The sequence below is a fragment of the Pseudorasbora parva genome, chromosome 2 (assembly GCF_024679245.1).
Source record: "Pseudorasbora parva isolate DD20220531a chromosome 2, ASM2467924v1, whole genome shotgun sequence".
Classification (NCBI taxonomy): domain Eukaryota; kingdom Metazoa; phylum Chordata; class Actinopteri; order Cypriniformes; family Gobionidae; genus Pseudorasbora; species Pseudorasbora parva.
In genome coordinates this window covers 24,653,129-24,672,401 of record NC_090173.1, presented here as the reverse complement: position 1 = coordinate 24,672,401, position 19,273 = coordinate 24,653,129, and the positions used below count along the sequence as shown (strand labels likewise).

Below are 19,273 nucleotides of genomic sequence, written 5' to 3'. Positions count from 1 at the left end.
TATACTGTGGACTACTGCCTGAAAGCACAAGAAAAAAAACATCAAGAAACTACAAGGCAGATTCAATAGAGTTTTAAATGCAATTTAGAAAGGGGAAAAAACATTTGATGGATTTACCAATCAACTTTGTGGAAGCAATGCCCACTAAAATCCCTATAAATTGTCAGAAGTTCCCCAAGGCTCACCCTCAGGTCCTTTCCTAATTTGTTGCTCATGCCAAAATTGGTGTTTGAAGCACTTCAGCAGAGTTAAAACAACATCCTTACATTAGGAACAAAGGATGTGCTCTCAAATGGATCATCAGGTCCTTTTAAATTTTCAGTAATAACCTTCAACCTGACTTTGCCAAGTAACACATTTCCAAGCTCAATTATCCCCCTTCAATAGATTTCAAAGGTGTTCTTTAGAAGCATAAAAGCATTATAATTAGCAAGAGCCCTCGCTCACGTAAATGTGCCAAACACAAAGTAGCTCAGTAGCTGCTAATTTCTTTGGCTGTCCTTACAGTTGTGTCTCATCTCTGTTGATCCTTCCTCATTTCCTTCCACAAATACACACTTGCACGCATTCACACATCCTAACGCTCCTCGCCAGCCGAGCTTGAGCCATGTGTGAAAGCCCTTTGTCTCTCTGTCTTACTCTTCTTCTGGAAACACTCAAGAGCCAAAAGGGGAAAAAAACAACAACTTTTCCCCTTCATAGGCTTACTCTGAAACAAAACTAGCAGTTGGCAAAAAACGAAGTGAGAAGGGGGACACATTTTTACACATGATGAAAAGCTAAACAAACCTGGAGCCCTGAAAATCCTTGAACCTTCACAAACCCGCTAATTTAAATGGATTCCTGTAGCTCTGAGACCAAAGTTTCCCATTAAGATTAAATTAGTGAATTTAAATTGGATATTTATATAAATCAGCCCCCTAATTTGAGAACTAGACCACATCAATGAGATGTAAAAGCAAAAAGACATGCGTTTGCCTGACTTTAGATAAATGCAATCCAAATAAGCCACACACAAAAAAAGTGACTGCTAAGACCTTCAGTTTAACTTTAATTTTCACTCAACTCAATTCAATCAAATCAAATGTAATTGATTTTCACTTAACTGGAATGTAGAATAATTAAAAAATATATAATTTTGTAATTTTCATTAATAACTTTCAACCCTGTGTAGTATGCGGTTACAAAGCCATACATTATTTATAAGTGATTTCCAAGTTAATAACGAATAAATGAGATATGAATAATTAAGTCATTCATTACTATTATTCGAAAGTAAATGAATTGCCACAGCCAAAAACTAACCACAGCACCTCTAGAGTCATATTGAAGATGGCTAAACCCTGAGCCAGTGAAAGAGATACAAAGAGCACATAGACATGTTTGATTATAACGCCGAGCTAAATCTCCAGTGACCTCATCACAAAGTTAACACAAAACATATTTCCTTCCTGTAGTCCAGCAGAGATCAAAGTCAGAAATAAACTAATCCCAAAAAGACCAGCAACCACCATAACCAAGCCAATCAAAACTCCCAGTTACACAACACCCACCCTTTAAAAGTTAACATCACTGAACTGGCCCCTAAACGGGTGTGCACACTCGCTCACACACACAAACACACAAAAGTGCATTCAGCAGAGCCAATTAAGATCAAGTCTTCTGTTAACTTGATATGCTGTCTAAGCAACAGCAGAAATGCAGCTGGTAAAGCCAATAGGCTACCATGGTGATATGAGAGGGTAAACTGCCCTCATCCTCCTTTGGTTTCCTCTCTCTCTCCCCACAGGACATATGTCAGTGCTAATACTGATGGTTTTAGCCAATGGCCCTGTGAGTGGGGATCCAGCACAAGAAGGGCGTGAATAATAGGAGTGTATGTTTTAACTTCCTCGGTTTCATTTATACCATAGTTCTGTGTTCAGTGAATATCACAAGACATGATCTATAAGTCATTATTGGGGGGGGGGGGGGGGGGGCACTAATTTGAGACCAATACAACAATTGATTTCTATCTCTAGGACTGGGAAATACCCATCTGACTGCAGAAATCTACCATGTTAAAGGTGTATAGTACGTAAGTATAGTAAAGTAGTTTTTTTTTTTTCAGTAAAATAGCCAAAAACCACTAGGCCAGTGTTTTTTGTTCAGCAGAGTTCTTACAATATCCCAAATGTTTACAGCTATTTGTAAATTGTGAGAAAATTGTTATTTTAACCAAGGAGCCAGGATGTCTGAGGGAGTCGCCTGTCAATCTGCGTAACCCTCGGTTTTATTTGGCAACAGGTGTCACAGCAGTTGCCGAGCGAACGGACACAGTAACATAATTGTAAACACACTTAAATGTATCTAATATGATAAACAGAGCTGCACTACCTCATACTCATGACTGGAAAAGCGGAAATGGCACTGTTGATTGCGTCTCGTCATAATAAAAGTCCAGCTGTACGCGAGCCGTGTGTTCGGCAACAGTTGCACCAGCTGCCTTGCTCAGCTCCACAACACTCGGTCCTGCTCTGCTTCATATTACAGTAACATTAATAACCACATCCATGAACATGATTTCTGTCCGAGTCCTATCCCGATTCTTTTCCGCCGGCTGTGAGGTGAAGACCACATGTCCTAAAGATTCTGAGCTCAAACTTGACGTCATCAAACTACGCCTTTGTTTTCAATAGGTGCCCTCTAGCGGATGGAAAAATTACAGTGCAGCTTTAGCAAACATTAACCCATTTGCTGCAGCATACACATTACACTTTAAAAAACTATTTTTAATTTAAATAAATAAAGAAAGAATCGATCGATCGATTGAGAAAAATACAAAACGACTAGTGCAAATAAATCTTATAAACCGTTTTATTTGAGTGGGTCAAAAAAAAATACTCTTATGAGCTGGAAAGATATATTTTTTAAATTATTTATTTCTCATAATTAATTAAAGAATAGTTGAATGGAATTATTAGGAGGAATAGTCACCAGAACAAAAAGTACAGGTTTTATTCTGTAGAAACCATGGAAATGCTGAAGATGCTTTAATATATTGTTTTATTAGACAGGTGAGTAACTGTTTGCATACATTCATTGACAGGAATCTTATCATAGTTTTATTGTTTAAATATTGTTTTCTTGATTTACCGCGAGTACTATGTTTTACCATGTCTAATTTTGATCTAGCTTACTGCAGTGTGAATCAAGTGTCTCATAGTAGCCACCATGTGAATGTGCAGATTAGCATAATAACATAACTTTCAATTCTCACATTTTCCACATGTGAATGAGCCCACATAAGCAGAAGCAGAAGCGAAAGCGGTCGTCTGCGGCATAATAAAAGCTCTTCTGCTCTCGAGGCGTGTCGCACTTGTCTCTCATAGCACCTGATTTTTTTCCACCGGCTGTAGAGGTGAAGACAACAATTCCCGATTCCGTGAAATCAAGGTGTGATCAAGCTACGCCTTTGTTTTGGATGAAAGCAACCTCTAAATTAGGGGTTGTCCAACTTCTGATTTTTTTAAAGTCGACATTTATGTGACGAAAGTCGAGTCAACGTTGACTAGTCGCTGATGACGTCATTAATGAACAAATAAACCTGAACCTTGAGCTGAGACGCGAAACACGGGTCTTCTTGTGCACAGGACAGCTATGGCATATGACACAGCACTGCTCATAAGGTTATTGGTCCTACATAACAGCTTTTGTATCAGTTCTTTTGTATTATAGTCGTTATATTTCCCACAGATTTCTGCTCGTTCTGAATAAGATACAGATAAAGTAGCACAATAAAGATATCATGTATATGAATGCATTAGTGAGTAAATGTGTGTGAATTAATTCTACCTGCCAGCGTCTCTCAACTAATAGTGTAGCTGTGAGTTTTAGTTATCAAGAAATATATGCAAGAACTTTTCAGTTTCTAAGTTATTTTATTGATAAATGACAATAGTGTTGACAAAACATTTCTGAGCTACTGAATGGTTTTGTGTGAGGAGCGCGCGATCTCCGCATGATGTGCGATTGGTTATGCGTGTGCAGCGTTGCAATGCAGCATGCATTAGTTTAGCGCGATGATTAACTTACGTGTACACTAAGCGAGCATTCTCCCGATCAATTTTGAGCATCCAGATGGTATAATCAAACATGTCTTGTGTGGAGCTCTAGGAGTATACATTTATTTGTCGTTTTTAATTTTTGAAAACAGAGCCTGCATGTCAAGAAATGGCTTATCCTGTTGCGCCCTCTATAGGCCAGCGACTAGTCAACGTCAAGCTTAAAGCGTCATTGCAGAGCATTAAAGTCGACTAGTCGGTGCAACCTCTACTCTAAATACATATTGTGCTTTTAAAGTACTGGCAAATCTTTTCTACCGAAAATCTAAGAAAAACTGATTATCAAAAATTAGGGTGGGGATTAGAGTTCTCCATCTCAGCAACTATGTTGAATCTGGCAAAATAAAAATAAAAACGACAGCAAGGGTACGGAACACGCAGAAAAAAAAGCCAATCCTCAAAAACGGCCGCACATTGCCAATAGCTGACCGTTGGCTTGACGTGTCCCTGGCTCAAGACTTGTTTACCATCTTTAAAGTTGTGCCCGGGTTAAGTGATGAAAATCAAAAATAGTCTGCAATAATAAATAATACATTTGGTAAGCATCTTGTTACTGTGAACAAGCATATGTCACAGACCGTGCTAATATGGGAGTCTGAGTGAGACAGGGCGAGCATATGGGCACAGACATGTTTAATAAAGTACACTCGTATGCATTTACATCTTATGTCAAGTCAGTTTTGAGTGGTTTTGTAATTTCTTTTCCTCGATAAGCACAGATTACCATAACTACCTTTAAAAATTGAAGAGCACCTCATACAAACATATTTATATTTTCTGAAACATCATTAAACACAAGATGAACCATGGTTCAAATACGTGCCGAACTGTGGGTGGCAAGCCATATGCTGCTTCTTTTGTATGTGAATCGTTTCACCCCTGCGGAGTAAATATATGAGTTTGCGTGACAGAGTGTGTAGGATTGTAGCATTGTGGAATCTGCATCCAGCTTTCAACTGAGCCCCAGTAACACTACGCCACCCAATTACCTGATGCAGACACACATGCCACTGAATATTCTACATCTAGTGCCCATGTACACACACCAGAACGTGAAAGAGAATAAAATTCAAAGAATTAAATAAGCTGGCAAATGGTAATTTATTTAAAAAAGCAGGATGTGAGGCACTGTAAGAGATGAAGCGTGAGACTTTCTCCTCTCAACAGCCTTTGTATCAGGCAGCTGAAACGGGGGATTTTACGCTGCGTGTGTTTACACCTCTTAAATAACGGGGAGGACGTCACTGTTTAAATTTGGTTGAGTGCCGTAATGTGCAAACAGATTCTCAATGGAGGCTTTCCTTCAATGCAAACAAAATGACTTTACACACTCAGGGATTCCTCTGGACGCCCGGGGCAACGTCTGAATCACGAATCCCGAAAACAAATCCCCATACTGCCATGTCCGTTAAAAAACGAAGTGTATCAGCTGAATGGGTTTCATCTCTGCAGTGTCACCATAGACCGTAAAAAAATATGGACGTAGTGTCCGTGACGTCACCCATAGGATTCCGATAAGCCGTTCTGAAACTTAAAGTAGGGGGGAGCTGGGCGTTGCCATCTTGTCAGCGCGTCATAGCGTGTCACTCCCGGATAACAGAAAATGGGCCAAAAGGCGGGATGTGGGCAGAGCTTAGGTGACGCAATAACTACAGACTGCGGATAAATGGCTATCCACCTGTCACTCAAAGTAACCACACACTTAATTATGCAGAACTCTAAGGCCTTATATAACGTAAACGAATGAGTTATAAAAAAATGCACCCCCTCACTAGCCTGACAAGCCAGACCCACATCAAGATGTTTGGTCTGGAAACTCTCCATAGACAGGGCTCAATCCGAGGGGCGGGATAAACGGTTGTCTTTCAAACTCCCTCTGCACGCGATAGGATAGCGCTACACCAACCGGAGCAACGACGGTGAAACAGAGCTCGCTGACTGATTAAACATTTGCCGTTTTCGGTCGGCTACACTCCGAACACATCTTCCCTTTTTAAGAATGACTTCAGTGCCGCTCTTTGTTCTTTTCTCAGAGGAAAGCTTAACTCCAAGTCTTCCGGATGCGCGGGCAGAGCTGATTCGAAAGACCGCCGCCGTTCGCCAGTTTCTGTGTTACTAGAAGCACGCAAATGCAACTCGGCCGTCGTCATTATGGCCCCGTCCGCAGACTCTATACACGATGTTATTGGGCCGTCCAGATTCTGAGGAATACAGCTCAGATAGGAATTGAGAGTTGCTAGACCACACTTGCGGGCTAATTAAATTTGCTGCCGCTAGGGTGCGTCTAGATTTCTAGGCTACCCCCTCACAGTTGTTTTATAGTGAAGTCTATGTAGTGTTTTATGTTTACATTTGTTCATTCAATTTCATACTTAAATGCTGCTGTAACATCTTTGAGCTGCCAGTATCTTTATATATATTTATTTTATATTATACAATACACTAGGAATGTGTATATGTTTTTTTTCTTTTTTAAGTTTTAAATTGAAGTCATGTTTTTCAATTCTTTTAAGTAAAATAAAGAAAGAGTATTGCAATAAAAAAGTCTGAATAGAATAGGAAAAAAACGAACCGAACCGAAAACCGTGGTTAAAAAAAACTATGTAGGTATGTATTGAACCCTGGACTAACTGTAATGCTGCATCCCTAATATGCAGATCAGGTAATCATAAAAGAGATTGTTTAGACTACCGCAAACAAGTTTGGCATCAATATGTTTTTTTTTTATTTAATACTTTTCAGCAAGGACACATTCATTTCAAATCAAAAGTGACAGATTTGTTTTTTTACATTATAAATGTCTTTACTATTTAAAAAATATATATTTTAAACTTTTTAAATCACCCTTAAGGAATACTGCATTATGGTTTCAAAAAAAAAAAGCATTACAAGTTTGTTTTTTTACACATTGATTAGAAATTTTCTTGAGTTTTTTGAGCACCAAATATTAAAATAATAATAATTTCTGAAGGATCTTGTGACTGAAAAAATGATGCTGAAAGCTCGCTAAATTTCACAATGTTGCTATTTCTACTTAGGCAAGGCAAGGCAAGTTTATTTGTATAGCACATTTCATACCCAATGGCAATTCAAAGTGCTTTACATAGAAATTAATTAAAACAGTGGTAACAAATGCATGAGAAAAAAAAGAGTGCCATATGGACGAATAAAAAATTCAAAACAAGCATAGTTAAAACAGTTGTAAAGACTATAATAAGAATAATAAGAATAATAAAATAAAAAAATAATAAATAAATTTAAAAAAAATAATAATAATTTAAAAAAAAGGTCAGATCCACAATAATGGTCTGATATAAAAATAAACATTCTTCAGTTTACAGCCTACATACATGTACCATCTTAATTAGAACACTTCTCATTCATTTCTTTCTCAAACACGTTCATAACATCCATTTTGATCATTCTTCCTTGATTTTTACTCAGAAACCTTCTTGTTAAACCCATTCTCACTCATCATACCCTCCACAGATTTACACATACTCAAACCTTATTGTCAAACTTACTATTTCCATCAAACCCAGTTTTCACTCGTCATATTTAACTCAAAAGAATAAGAATAAGAAAATAAACAATAACCAAATATAAGAACAAAGGTAAACTAAAACAATTATAAAAAGAATAAAGAGATAAGATAGGGTGCCATCAGTCGGACATACAGTGCTCATTCAGTAAACGCACAGCTAAACAGATGTGTTTTGAGTCTGGATTTGAATGTGGCTACTGTTGGAGCACATCTGATCTGTTCAGGAAGCTGGTTCCAACTACGGCTGGCATAATAGCTAAAAGCAGACTCTCCTTGCTTTGAGTGAACTCTTGGTATTTCTAACTGACTTGATCCTGCTGATCTGAGTGATCTGTTGGGTTTGTATTTAATCAGCATATCTGCGATGTATTGAGGTCCTAGCTCATTGAGTGATTTATAAACAAGTAATAGTACTTTAAAGTCGATCCTAAATGTAACTGGAAGCCAGTGTAAAGACCTGAGGACTGGTGTGATATGGTCATATTTTCTGGTTTTGCTCACAATCCTGGCAGCAGAGTTCTGTATGAGCTGCAGCTGTCTAATGGTCTTTTTGGGAAGGCCAGTGAGAAGGCCATTACAATAGTCCACCCTACTGGTGATGAAAACATGAACCAGTTTCTCTAAGTCTTGCCTGGAGACAAAACATCTAATCCTTGCAATATTTTTCAGATGATAGTATGCTGATTTAGTTATTGCTTTGACATGACTACTGAAACTCAGGTCTGACTCCAAAATCACTCCAAGATTCCTGACTTGATTTTTTGTTATAAGGCCTTTAGCCTCAATATATGCGTTCACCTTGAGAATTTCATCTTTGTTTCCAAATGTAGTGATTTCGGTTTTGTCTTTGTTTAACTGAAGATAGTTTTGGCACATCCAGTTGTTAACTTCATCAATGCATTTGCACAGGGAGTCAATGGGGCTGTAGTCATTAGGTGACAGTGCTAAGTAGAGCTGGGTGTCATCAGCATAGCTGTGGTAAGCAATATTGTTATTTTTCATTATTTGGCTCAGTGGCAACATATACAGGTTAAACAGGAGTGGTGCAAGAATTGACCCTTGTGGGACTCTGCATGTCATGGATGTCCACTCAGACTTATGGTCTCCTATACTCACATAATAACCTCTCCCTTCTAAGTATGACCTGAACCATTTGAGGACCATCCCAGAAAGCCCGACCCAGTTTTCCAGCCTGTCTAGAAGTATGGTGTGGTCAACAGTGTCGAATGCAGCACTGAGGTCGAGTAGAACCAGAATTGATGTTTTGCCTGTATCAGTGTTTAAGCGAATATCATTTATAATCTTTATGAGCGCTGTCTCTGTACTGTGATGTGGACGGAAACCAGATTGAAAATTGTCAAAGTATCCATTCACATCCAGCCCACAACATTTTTAGGTTGGGCAGTTCGGTCCATAGAGGAGTAATTATCCCCGAACAGAAACTGTTCGAACCAATGAAATCATCAGGGCGGGCTTTAGATGATGACGGACAGATGATCAACAGTAATGTAATCATCACGTCATCAAAGGGGCTTGGATTATATTTGTTCAAATCTTAAACGGAGAGCATGGTGTATCTGCATTCACCTTCATAATTTCTCTCAGAAATGATGATCATGTTGGGTAAGTACTCTGTGTATCATTAAATTATTTTATTTTTTTACAACACCGGCAAAGATCGTGTATTCCAGCCTGATTTCAGCGCGCGTGCAGACAGGGTTGCCAAGTTTTTACAATAAAACCTGCCAACTACTAGCCCTAAACAATAGCTTCTCGGGGGGGTTCTCCGGGGGAAAATTGGCATTTGGGGGGTAATATGTGTGTTATTTTGGGAAGGTTGCCTGCTAAAATTCGCACTCATGGGTCTATATATCACATAATAGTCGCTTCAACCTGCAGACATAGAAAACAACCCGCGGGGGAAAAAAAAAATCGGACTTGGCAACACAATGCAGTTGAACTATGTTGATCTCTGATTGGTTGTAGGTCTGTCCAATAGAGATCTTTCCTGGTTCGTTTGAAACGCCCCATAATCACAGCCCAATGGAGCAGTTTCAGACTCATGTTCTGACTAGAATTGAGTATGACCACGTCAGGCTAATTTCTACTGTATTTATGATCACATAAACAAAGTCTTGGTGAACATAAGAGACTATATAAAAAATATTAAAACATCTTATCAACCCCAACCTTTTTAACTTTTTTTAAGTTTTCAAAAGGTACAAAAAAAAACAGTTTAACACTAAACACTAGAGAGAAGGCAGACAACAGTAATGTGCAACTAAATTAAACCCACTTTAGTGCTAAAAAAAAAACACCCAGCATAAGCCATATCAAATAAAACCGCTCTAACATCCACTTTCATTTTCTGCATGCATTCGCCTCAATGCCAGTAATCAACATGCTTTCACTATCTCAGTTTCAGACTCAGATTTGTCATCTAAAAAGAATAATAAAACTTTCTCAATTGGTTTTATTTCTAAAACACTTCAATAAGAGTAAAACTCCATCTGAAAAAACTACATATGAACATTAACAGATATTAGATTAAGTTTATATATCTTTGATTTGAATCAATCGACACTTAAAACAATGTGGGTCAGACGAACATTCTTACGTGTGTATGCGTGTTTGCTAAAATTCAGATTAGCAAAGAGAAGGTTCATATAATCTGGATTATCTTGATACGACCAACTCACACATGTACAAAAAAACCTGATCACAGAGAGGGAGAGAAAGACAGTGAGAGGCAGTGTACCTCTCTTATGAGATAAAAGAGCTATAGGGTAATGCTGAAAAAGATGTAGAGAACAGAGACGGGGATAAAAACAGACACGAGGTCATGAGTGGCTAATTATCCTGTCAGTAGTAATGCACTCAAGCCTGTGATCACCACAGGGTCATTCGTACCACACGCACCTGAGAGAGAGAGATGAATGTCGGTGTGTTTTAAGTTAGCAGATGAGTCTGTTTGTGAGCTCAATGAGAGTCCTTCACCTCTTGGATGTGGGTACATGGTCTGACAAAAAAACAGATTTAAAACGCATTATTTCCTTCACAGCTCCTCGTGTGTTATTCCTTTCATTCAGTACAGTAACATTCAAGATTCTTCCCTTTTTTTCACGCAGCTGTCTTTTAGCACTCTACGGTCCATTATTAGCTGTAAAAATGCCACTTTCATTACCCCATTGTCATCAAGATACTCAAATCTGCATCTTTCAGCACCAAGCCTTCACCTTTTCGCTTCTGCTCGTCTCCTTTTCTTTTTGCCTCCACTTCACATCAGTGCAATTCTCCCAGACTCCTTTCTCTCCCCTTTAAAGAGCTTTTATTGGTCTTCTTGTTCTTCCTTAAACCACTCTTATTTACCCCATCTAAATCACTTCCCTCATGCGCCATCTAGCTTATAGTATGTGACCCTGAGCTGAATCTTCACACAAAACTAATTGGATATACCTTATACAAAAATAAAATGTAAAGCAGCCACACAAAAAATCTATCATCTTTTTCAAATTCATCAAGTTCAGTTGGTCTACTATGCCTTTTACCCACCACGCAGGTGTTACTTACATATTGGTGATGAGGCAGAGATGTGGCATTACGTGGCAGCTGTTTCTCTCCGTACGTCAGAAGTTCTCAGTCTTCGTGGATTCTGCTGCGTGCATTTGATTTACTGTTCAATGATGTGTCCAGAAAGAGATCTGAGAAAAGAGGCAGAAGAGAATGCTGTGAAATCAGACAAATGTCACAGAACGAGAGTACGGCTTAAGGGAACTATAAGAAAACTGAAACCAACCAAGTTTAACATTTCTTAAAGAAAAAAAATATATATATATAAATGCTATTATATGCTGTTACAATGAATTATATGAAAATCACAATTATAATCGCATGGTTACCATCCAGCTAATTAAACACTGTATCAATCGAATTTCAAAAGTAAAGACGCTAGCCAATCACAGCAGTGGGCATTTACACTGAAGTCTCACAGCAGACACGCCCCTTAAAATACAATGCGTTCAAATCAGAGGGCTAAAATCAGGGTAGGATATGCCTTTTTATAAAGTATGACCATTTTTGATTAAAAATCATACAATATAAGTACACGCCAGGAAACATTATAAAACAATACAACAATGAAGTTAATGAACCCATTAATTCTGCAAAAACAGCTGCAGTTCACAAGTTAAAAACTGTACAATTATTATTATATAACACTATCAACATACAATATATAATAACCTTCATGATTTTTAGTACAAACAGTTTAGATGTTTTTCTCCACCTTGAAATCAACCCACAGCAATGTAAAAAGAAAAGAAAATGCTGGACAGTCAGGTATTTAAGGAGAAGTGACTGCTCAAGGAGAGTTGATCAGTCTGAAGCCCTGAAGGACTCAGACCAGTTCAGAAATCAATCCCATCATCCCCTAGACATGACTTCAAACACAAGCTTGGCTCTATCTGCTCCACACTCCCAGGGAAGGCCAAATCTCCTCAGCTTAACGCCATTATGATCTAAAAAACCCGCTCACGGCGATACTGAGAGGTGGATTCACTATCCCATCAACTAGTAGTGTGTGTCGTGATTGTCCGGTCTAGTACAGGAAGTGTGGGTGTAAAGTGAGAGATTACTGGGACACTAAAGCACTCGCTAATGAGTGAATTAAGCCCCTTTTAGGTGGCTCATGTCATTGAACTCCAACACATTGAAGCAAAGCATCAACTACAGCAACTCTGGTCAAGCATTTTAGTGGGACACTCAAGTTTAAACAATTTCACCAACCCCAATTGTCAATGACCTTTCAAAATGCAACCAACGATTACCAGACATTTCACAAGATGTATGCAGTCCGTGTTTGCCCTGAAATGTTTCTAGCCACGTTTATGACCATGTTATCATTTTTTTCTTCAAAGCAACATAAAATGTTTAAATTGGTCATGTTTAAAGGTTTTCTTCATTTGTTTTTTTACTGTTTTCAGAGGTACCTAGGTTGTGGTATCAAGCCTTGGAGAAGCTTTTATTTAAAGTGGTGATGAATTGAGGAATCAACTTTCCCTTGAGCTTTTAATATATAAAAGTTCATGGTAATATAAGAATATCCTCTAAGTTTCAGAGCTGAAAACTTCCGTGTTAGTCAAAGAAAAGCTTTTATAGACACCACGCTCAGCAAACGGTCCTGTGCTTCATACTTGCCTCTGTGCGACGAAAACTGCCTCTACAGAATCTACAGTGCGTCTAATCCAGTAGCCCCGCCCACCGACTCATGGAGGGCTGGTGCTTGCTGGTCAACAACAATAAACATGCCGAGGTAGATTAAGCTAGATTAAGTAAGATATTGCGCTATTCCTGGTTGTGGAAGAACACAGTCGCTGCATAAGCTTCCTTCTGATCCTAATATTAGGAATGAGTGGTTGAACTTTATTTTTAATGAAGTTCCAGCTTGCGTGGGGCAGATTTATTCACTCCCATTTCACTGCGGGATCATTTGTAAACAAATCTCCGGTCGATGCTGGATTTGGATCCGACAGCACTGGTGCTGCATGCTTATGCGAGTAAAACGTGTTTTTTTATGTAATAGTATTGCATTGTTATAGATCGTTTTGCTTATATGGACGTGTCTAACAGAAACATACCTTTAGCACGCTGGACTCAGACACGTATGGGCCAGGGCTCGCAAAGCCCAGCAGGCTGATCAATCTCATTATATTCCGTTCTTGTTCTGCTATTCTCTCTCGAGTTAACATCTGAAGGGCAGCGCACGCACCAAACGTGTGTGCACACGGTTCACGCTTATATGGTCCGATCTTGCGGGCTATGTGTAATATAAAAATAATCCAATCAATCGCGGGTGGATGAAAAATACATAAATCATTGTTTGTTTGATAAAGACGTTTATGAGCCCTGTGATCGAGAAAATCATTCTGGTTGCCGCTTCTCCCTCGATCTCTCCTCTCTCATGTGAACTGAACTGACAGCGGAGCTGAAGCTCATTAAATTTGCAAATATTTTCCAATCAAAAAGCCGTGGGCATTTACTTCAAAGTCTCCGGTGTGACACGCACATCAAAACCCAGCGTTTAGGAGAGAGCCTCAAAACCAGTGTAGAAAATAGCCTATTACTTATTAGTTATGATGTTTTTGAATGTAAAAACCACACAAACATCATTCGTTGACCTCAGACAACCGTATAAAAATTTTTTTAAAACCAGTTCATGACACCTTTAACAAAAATAAAACCATGTCCAAATAAACTGGGGTCTGGTATCCTTGTCGTGACATGAATAGTAAAGGAGTGGCACTGGCAGTGTTCAGTCAGGATGGGTGCAGGTAAGGTGGCGAGGTCTGGCGGCTGCATGTACTCCCCTCTCTCTGGTCCGGGGTGTGAGGGGCAGTGGCTTCTCCTCACCCCGGCGCGGCACATGAGAGAGAAAGGCGGCCCAGCAACTCAATACCTCCATGCTCCCCTTCCTCGACCCTACCAGTGTGCTTGTACGGGGGAAGAAACATCTAGCAAAGTACAGTTCAGTTCCCCAGATGTGCTCTTGATCTGCCCCTTTTATCGAGGATGCATCAAGAGGTGACTAGGTCTGTCACGATGATACATTTTGCTGGACGATAAATTGGCCAAGAAATTATTGTATGTGAGACACGTTAAGGTTCTGTTGTGAACGATTTTCGCTGCTGAAATAGAACAAAAGTACTCAATATTACATCTAAAAATGTAAGTGACTTTAAGTGAATGTTAATGTCAGTGAATGTTAATTAATTGTTTATGGAACTGTCATATGAAATCAGTGTCATTTTCAGTCATGATGGTATTCAGGAAACGGCTGAAATTTCTCCTCGAGAGGCTGCAGGAGCATCAACAGATCGACCTTGTTATCGTCAGTTCATTATACATTATTATCCACTATCGATTGCCTTACACTAAACTAATGCACAATCATTCTTGCATTTTGGCGATTCGCTAGTTATTTTTTGTTTTAATCAGGCTCTTGTCTGTCGGGTAAGAAAAATTCTCTTTCACTTTCCCTTTAAAAAATCAACTTGTCCAAGGACAAGCGTTAATGTTGAGCCTTGTGTATAACTCAATGTTTTAACTAATTGAATAATCGTTCAACACTTACTGATCAGTCGTCAACGAAGATGGCAATAATCGATGATTTGTTGATTAATCGTTCTGATAACCGTTAGATTAATCGATTATCAAAATAATCGTTTGTTGCAGCCCTACTCGAGACAGGTATCACTGGAGAATGCATCTTGACCTAACCAATAAGAATAGGAGAAAACCTGCATAATTTTAAAATACTACCGTTTTTGTGTATTGCCTCACAAAATAATAATACTTTGTTACATTTATATAGCGCTTTTCTGGGTCCTCAAAGGACTTTACATGGAAGTGGGGGAATCTCCTCAACGACCACCTATGTGCAGCATCCAATTGGATGATGCGACGGCGGCCATATTGCGCCAGCCAGAACGCCACCATACACCAGCTGATTCTTGGAGAGAGGACCAAATGAAGCCAAATGGTATATCGGGATTATTAGGAGGCCATGATGGATGGAGGCCAATGGAAAAATTTGGCCAAGATGCCGGGGTTACACCCCTACTCTTTTTCCAAAGGACATTCTGGGATTTTTAATGACCACAGTCAGGACTTCGGTTTAACGCCTCATCCGGAGGACAGAAATGTAGTCGAGATTTTTTTTTAGATTAGAATGTAGTTGTTTAAAACTAAAATCTGTGATTTACTTATAAAGACATCACCTATTTGAAAATTTGATCTGACGTTTTCAGAGTATTGAGATCCAGTCGATCACCGGTGCTCAGCTTTGCTGCTGGCTCTGATGTCTCTGTAGTAGTTAAAATATGAGATATAATTTGCTGGGTCTCTATTCGGTCTCATGAATCTCTAATTTGTTCCCTGTAAAAATAGTTTTTATTGTTGTCTAAAGCAAGGTTATTTTCGTAAACGAAAACTGAAACTAAGACTAAAACTATTGGTCAAAAAACATTTTCGTAAACTGAAAAAAAATTAAAAAATCTGAATAAATAAAAAACTAAAACTAAACGAAACTAACTACTTTTTCTAAAAAACGAACTGAAATAAAATAATAATTAGCAAAAATAAATATTCGTTTTCGTTATTAATAAGCCCTATTTAATGCGGTGGAAAATCTGACTGTGGCGGTTGAGGGAGTGTCTGTATATTGCGCTTACTGCGCGTGAAGTGATCTGAGCAGGAGATTAACCGCTGCCCTGTGACGGACGCGTGCAGACAGTCAACACATCACTAGTCCTAAACGGCAGTTCACAAAGAATCAATGCGTCCGTGGCAGTGAAATGGGAAATAACACAACGTAATGAGATGCACGTTGAACTTCTTTTAACTTAAGCTCACTGTTTTAGAATGCCGTTTCTTACGCGACGAGAGACGCAGGCGCAAAAGTCAGCAACTAATAGCAAGTACTAGCCTACTGTGCGTTTGAGATTTCATGTTTGCATAATATTGACAGGCTCAAAGGTGTTATCATAATCATTTACTACTTATAATATTATTATCTGTGTGGAGACATTTCCCCACAAAGTAGGGAATACCAGGACACACACACACGTTTGTTTCACTATATAAGTGAGGACATTGCATGGACTTCCATTGATTTTATATCAGGGTAATGATACTTTCCGTCCCCTAACCCAATCCCTATACCTACCCATCCCAAGAACATGCAAAACAATAGATTTAAATAAAAACATGTTTTGGCCGATTTATAAGCCTTTTTTAACTACACTGAAAAAAATGACTTTGTGGTATTGTAAAATCTATTACATTAATTCATGTAATTTATACATTGTAAAATCAAGATTAAGTTGGAACTATATATCTTATGTAAAATTTACACAATTTATTAATGTAATAAATTAACTGAGAAGAAAGAGTAAATTTTACCATATATTTACAAATAGTATTTAATGTTTTATAGTCACAGCACATTCACCTAAAAATACTAAGTAAATTTTAATCTGAAAAGCAAAGTGTGTTTGAATGTGCCCGCCCGTTTTTGTTGTTGCTCAAAAAGATCCCGGTTCAGTGACAGAGACTGAGACGGTCGGTTTGGGATGTTGCTTTTACATGGCTGACTTATTCTCGGTAAGTTCTGACCTTTCTATTTTAGATTCTAATTTAAATAAAATGTTATAAATGTAACTCTATTTCTTAAATGGAATTGTGTTCTTTCTTTCTTACAAACTGTATGCAGGAGGACAGTCGCAGTGTTGCTGCTGAACATATCCTTAAGATGGTCGTCCATGGAGCTGATTGAGAGGATCCAGTCGATGAATGAGCATTAAGGAAAAGTGACCATTCTGTTTCAGCTGGACTATGCATGTGCTCGTCATTAAAGGGTTAAGTTAGTTCAGTTCAGTCAAAAATGAAATGTCTGTCATTAACTCCTCTCCCTAATGTCGCTCCACACCCGTAAGACCTCCGTTCATCTTAACATTAAGATATTTTATATTTAGTCCGAGAGCGTATGCAAGTGTATGCACACTATACTGTCCATGTCCAGAAAGGGAATAAAAACATCATCACAGTAGTCCATATGAGACATCAGTGGGTTAATTAGAGTCTCTTGAAGCATCCAAAATACATTTGGGTCCAAAAATAACAAAAACTACGACTTTATTCAGCATTGGCTTCTCTTCACCGTTTGAATCTTTATTTGAGGATTGAACACAAACACGGAAGAGAAGACAATGCTGAATAAAGTCGTAGTTTTTGTTATTTTTGGACTCAAATGTGATACATTTCATATTTGGCTGAACTAACCCTTTAATGTTAGTTATGCCACTGTTGGCTGCTGATGTTTAGTTGAACCATACATGGTTAATTCTACAGTTATTGTAAATTATAATGAATGTACCTTAACTACTTAATCAGTTGATGTGAACATTACTGATGTAATGGTTAAATTTTGACATAATAAACTGTTCAACTGTATTGTATTTGTGTGATTTGTGCTAAATGTATTTGATGCAGAGAACATTATTACATTTATTTGGTTTAAAATAGCAACATTTACCTAATAATAGTGAGTAATATAAATTAATTAAACTAAGTAATTCAAAATGTCAAATGGACAAACATTATAAAATCTACTTAATTACTTCATAAGAGTAAATAATACAGATTTATAAAATTTTCACAATAGTTATGCTCCTTTTAAAATAAAATTTACTTGATTACTTTTAATAAATACAACATGCTAAGTTAAATATAATTAAGTAACATTTACTTAATGTCTTTGCAAATGTTACATTTATAGTTAAGTACATTTTACTTGATATTGGCAAGTAAGTTGTACTTGATATCGCAGCAGTAAATTTTACTTAGAAAAACTGAGTGCAAATTGTTACAAAGATTTTATCAAGTAAATCTTACAAGTTGTTTTTATCAGTGTAGTGAGGACATTTAACTGGTCCTCACTAGTTAAAAAGGCTTATAAATAATAATAAAGTTAACATAATATTTTACTAGATAAATGAGGACATTGGTCCCCTTTACAATTATAGCACAACAAACAAACACACACACACACACACACACACACACACACACACAGCACAACAGTGTGTGTTGGCTGTATTCAGATGACTTTAGCTAGCCTACATTGTACTACTGAAGAAATGAAAATAAGCTTTTAATTGTTTAACAATATTTCATCTTTGTTATGAATGAGTTTGTCTGGAATTTATAATTTTTACTTTTATATTTTACGTTGCATTTATTTTGTTCTTTAAGATAGATCCTCTGAGTATTAGCCTATGTCAAAAATATCAAATATAATTTTTTAAAATCAAAATATAATTGATTTCATTTTTAATCTCCAGATCGTTGTTTGTATAGGTCATAGTTTGACTCAAGCTTTTTTGCTCAAAGGTGAAGACCCAACTTTATGCATGTTTTGTAAGACCTTCCTGGGTTTAAACAATAATGCTTGTTTATCAAGTTATTTCACTTAAGGATGTTTAGTAAGATTAAACTCTAATCTGTGCAAACATTAAACTTTGCTGAAATTAAAAACCTTGATTTGGTCTCTACACTTCATTATGGTAACTCTGCTAAACTATAATTACTAAAACTAAAACTGAAACTAAATAAATAAAAACTAAATAGAAATGTATTTGCAAAATAAAAACTAAACTAAAACTAGCAAAACCATTTGTAAAACTAACTAAAACTAAACTGAAATTTGTAGCAAAATTGAAAACGATACTAAAATAAAAACTAATTTCAAAAAGCAAAACTATAATAACCTTGGTCTAAAGTATACACAAATAACTGGAGAAGCCAGAGCAAGCTCTCAGAGCGAATGACACTATCAAGAACCCTGCCGTTGCATTTGCAGAATAAACGGACTTGCATCCTCCAGTCCTCAGGAGTATGTTCTCCTGAGTCGAACTTGGCAAGTGCGAACTACCAAGGATGCAAGTCCGAATTTTAAATGGTATAAATGGTGAACTATAAACTATGAACAAATATGAACCTATAAAAACTATATATGTCGGTTGTCCTTCCCATAACAAAGTGTATGCATTCAATGGTTAGAAGGAGCAGA

At 37.6% G+C, this 19,273-nt stretch overlaps 1 protein-coding gene across 3 annotated transcripts in view; it reads right to left on the bottom strand.

The window, feature by feature from the left end:
- spop (speckle type BTB/POZ protein) overlaps window positions 1–19,273 on the bottom strand; it is a 109,396-nt gene that overhangs the window by 54,798 nt on the left and 35,325 nt on the right. For 2 of the 3 annotated variants that reach the window (XM_067412880.1, XM_067412896.1), the window contains exons 2-3: window positions 11,218–11,348; window positions 10,567–10,666 (exon numbers count right to left, since the gene is read on the bottom strand). The gene's annotated coding sequence lies outside the window, so the exon portion shown is untranslated. The remainder of the gene's footprint in view (window positions 1–10,566; window positions 10,667–11,217; window positions 11,349–19,273) is intronic. The other variant, XM_067412888.1, reaches the window with a different exon arrangement.